This window comes from Chlorocebus sabaeus, chromosome 14 (assembly GCF_047675955.1).
Source record: "Chlorocebus sabaeus isolate Y175 chromosome 14, mChlSab1.0.hap1, whole genome shotgun sequence".
Classification (NCBI taxonomy): Eukaryota; Metazoa; Chordata; class Mammalia; order Primates; family Cercopithecidae; genus Chlorocebus; species Chlorocebus sabaeus.
In genome coordinates, this window is record NC_132917.1 from 105,927,029 (window position 1) to 105,930,873 (window position 3,845).

Genomic DNA, 3,845 nt, shown 5'->3' on the forward strand with positions numbered 1-3,845 from the left:
GCAGCCCCAATATACAGGTTCGATCCACAACCCCAGTTTTTCCTGATGGGGTAACTGAGGCACACAGATGCCAAGTAATTCAGCCGAGGTCACACGGCTAGCAAGAGGTTTGGGATTGAAAGCCAGGTGGTCTGAATCCAGAGCCTGCCTCTTGGCCACTCTGCTCTGCCACCTCTTATCGCTGCCCTTCAAGCCACCTACCGACAGCCAGCCTCGGCTCTGCCACTAGGGGAGTTCAGGGAAGCTGACTGTCTGGGTGCCCCTGCCACAGCCTGAGCTGAGCCCCTTCATCCTCCTCAGATGCTCTTCTAAGGTACAGCCGAGCATCCATTTCCATCTCACACCTGCACAGGTCTTAAATATAGCATAAAGCTGGCACGCTAACTTCCCTCTCTTTGCTGTGCTCGGGCCTCAGGACACAGGGAAACCAGTGGAGAACGCAGCTTTCCTGCTGGGGGCCAGACCCTGCAGAGCCTTCAAGAGCCCACCCATGGGACTCCAAGGGGCTGCAGGTTACACTTCAACCCACCTCTGTAGTTCGTAACCTGCACTAGGGTTCAGACAGTTTGTGTGAATTGAATGGAAACCCTTATAATTCACATCAAAGTTCTGTGCATGCGTTTTTCTGGAAGGATAGGCTTCAGTCAAAAATTTCAAGAGGGCAGGGACAGGGTAATAAGTGTTTGGCCCTTGACGGATCACGTTCTCTAGTTCGTGGTCCCTCGGTGACTGCAGGCCAGCAACAGGTTTGCAAGACGCTTGTCCATCAGCAGCTTTGGACAAAACTCCGGCCCAACCAAAGCCGAGCAGCACAGTCAAAGTGCTAAACACAGACCTGGAAGATAACTGTTCAGTGAATAACTATCAGCTGTTTAGTGATAGTCGGAGGGCATTGGGAATTATTGTTAATTTTGTAAAGTGGCATAATAATACTGTAATTATGTTTTTAAAAAGTCCTTAGCCTCTTCGATGGGGAAGGGAAGGAGTAGATAAAAGAATGGAAAATGCTGACAATCTTGGAAGCCGAGCACTTGTGGGTTCATGATACTATTCTACTTTAACATTTTTAAATTTCACAATAAAAAGTTTTTTAAATAAAAATGAATCAAAGCTACTCTTTATACCAAGATGCAAATGTCTGAGTCAAGCAAATGACTGAGAATCTTACTTCTCCCAGAAAGGAAGCCTAGGAGTCTCCTTGCAGGCCCAGGCAGGATGGCACGTGCTTGTCCCACTCCCAGCCTGGACCCATCCCCACGGCTGCTGGGCATCCAGCCCAAGACAGAACAGGTAGCATCTGGGTCCTCCTCTTAAAGGACTCAGATCCGGCATTCTCCTCTCAGCCTGCCACTCAGTATCCCTGCGTCCTTGGGCATTTCAACTCCCAGGTCTCAGTTTTGCTGCTCATAAAATGGTTGGACCATCCAGAGGCGAGGTGTGCGGGCGGATGGAAGGAGGAAGGTGAAGGTGCTTCCCAGAGGTGACCAGGTAAGGCCGGGAATCGAGCATTTTCATAAGATTGCTGGCGGACGCGGGGGTGGGTGGAGAGCATCACGATTAAGAGGGAACACACACACACGCACACACACACCTCCTTCCTCCTTCCCCTCCTCTTCCTCTCACCCCACCCCCCGGGGGGCGGTACCCTAGTCTCCCGGGGGAGGTTTTGGGGCGGAGGACCGGGGAGGACTGCGCCCAGGAGGGTGACCGGCCACAGCAGGAGGGCTTGGGTTCGAGCTGCTGCAGCTGGGTGGCCGGCGCCGCGGCGACCCCTCCCCCGCTTTCCCTGGCCGCCGCCCCCTCCTCCTCCCGTCCTCCTCCTCCTCTTCCTCCTCCCTGTCCCCCATCCTCCTCCCGGCCCCCGGCAGCTGCGGCTCAGGGAGCAGCCGGAGGCGGCGCCGCGGCCGCGCAGCCTTTGTCTCGGGCCGCCGGGCGCGCGGGGCCCAGCGCAGGCGTAAGTGACCGGTGGCCCGGCCTCTAGGGGCTGGGCGGGGAGCGGGCTGGGGGTCGCAGGCGCTTCCTGCAGTGGGGGGCGGGGGGGGCCGGGCCGGCCAGATCCTCCAGCCGCTGGTGTCCCGGGATGCTCGGGCGGTGCCGGCGCATGGGGGCGCGAGGAGAGCCGAGCGGGTCCACAGCCGAGGAGGGCACCGGGCGCAGAGAGGGGCGCGGGGCCCAGAGAGGGGCGCGGGGCCCGCCGGGCCGCGGGGCCGGGGGAGGGGGTGCGGGCTCGCGGGGCGCCGCAGCTTGGCGCCCACAGACGTGCGGCTTGGGTGCAAATCCTGTTTCTCTGGGCAGAGGCCACGCGGGGACGGAGGAGGCAGAGAGGACGGGCAGTGATGGAGAAACGGGAGAGGAGCCGGCCAAGCGCCACCGTCACCACCATCACCAACCACCACTACCATCACCATCACTGACTGTCGCCCATCCCAGCTCCCCTGCCTCACCTCCCATCTCATATCCCTGTGCAGTGCCAACTTTATCAGATCATCTCCTTTTCATTGGGTGCTACTTTGGAAAAGCGACAGAGTGCGCCAAGTCAGGAATAAGTACATCCGCTGTGGGACATTTATCTTCCCCTTTCCGTGTAGCTACCTCAATTTTCCCGTCAGGAAAGGGGGCACAGTGGCATTTCCTTCCTCTAAATCACACTGAGATGGCTGGGTAGCCTCCAGTTTTTCCAGTCCTGGTACTGGACGGTTTTATGTGCTTGGCAATGATGATGATAAAGTAATGTCTTCATTAAATTGGACAGTTGGGAGTTTTCAAACTTACTCTTCTTTGATTTCTGAGTGTGGGTATACCAGTAGCAAAAAGAAACATAAGGAAAGTGAAACTTTGATTAACATAATACCAAGAATAGATGCAAAACAGGCACTTTTGTAGGGACATCACCCAAGAGAGCTGCAGGCAATGATTTTCATCTGCAGTGTAGAAAGCACCCCGCCAGTGCCAAGTGGCTGTGGGGAGCTCCTCAGTCTGGATGCACAGTTTTTTCCGTGGGGTTTTCACCCTACCTACAGAATGCTTTAATTGCTGTTTTTCAAAATTGGCTTTCACCAGGCCCCAGGGACGGCTGACCAGTCAGAACAAACACAGCGACAGAGCCCCGGGACTGTTGGGAAGCCCAGCACCAGAGGGCATGAACCTTCTTAGGAGAAGTAAAACTTACAAAAAACAAGCTCTTAAACCCCCCGCCTTTTCCCCTATTGGTTAGAAAGTGAATCTTGAACTTCTGTGTTTTATGTTCTAGTCTAATAAAAGACAGCTAGAAAAGCCTACGTTTCTTGACAAGCTTGGAAAATCTTCTTCCCGTAAAGTCAAGTAGCAGGGCTTTTTTTTTTTGACTGAGTCTCACGCTGCCTCTCAGGCTAGACTGCAGTGGCCTGATCTCAGCTCACTGCAACCTCCGCCTCTCGGGTTCAAGTGATTCTCCTGCTTCAGCCTCCGGAGTAGCTGGGATTACAGGTGTGGGCCACTATGCCTGGCTAATTTTTGTGTTTTTAGTAGAGACGGAGTTTTACCATGTTGGCCAGGCTGGTCTGGAACTCCTGACCTCAGGTGATTCGCCCGCCTCGGCCTCCTGAAGTGTTGGGATTATAGGCGTGAGCCACCATGCCCAGTCAGGGCTCCTTTTTAATAGGGCTGTGGAGTCCCACTACCTAGTGGTGTTTTTTTGCCGTGTCCTGTTTTTACAATTCAAGAAGGAAAGTGATCATATTAAAAATAATGTGAACCCAGCTGAGCTGCATTTGTCATTACCATAGTTTAAAATTTAAAATTTCTCAAATGTCGAGGTATAATTATATGTCATTAACTCAATCCTCTCTAATTTGTGAAGCAGGGTT

The 3,845-nt window shown here is 53.9% G+C and overlaps 1 non-coding gene across 1 annotated transcript; it reads left to right on the forward strand.

Moving 5' to 3' along the window:
• The first annotated feature begins 904 nt into the window (after positions 1–904).
• LOC103241182 (uncharacterized) lies at positions 905–2,767 on the forward strand. Its single transcript, XR_012095456.1, has 2 exons — positions 905–1,954; positions 2,296–2,767. It is a non-coding gene; the product is annotated as an uncharacterized protein (transcript).
• Positions 2,768–3,845: the final 1,078 nt, after the last annotated feature.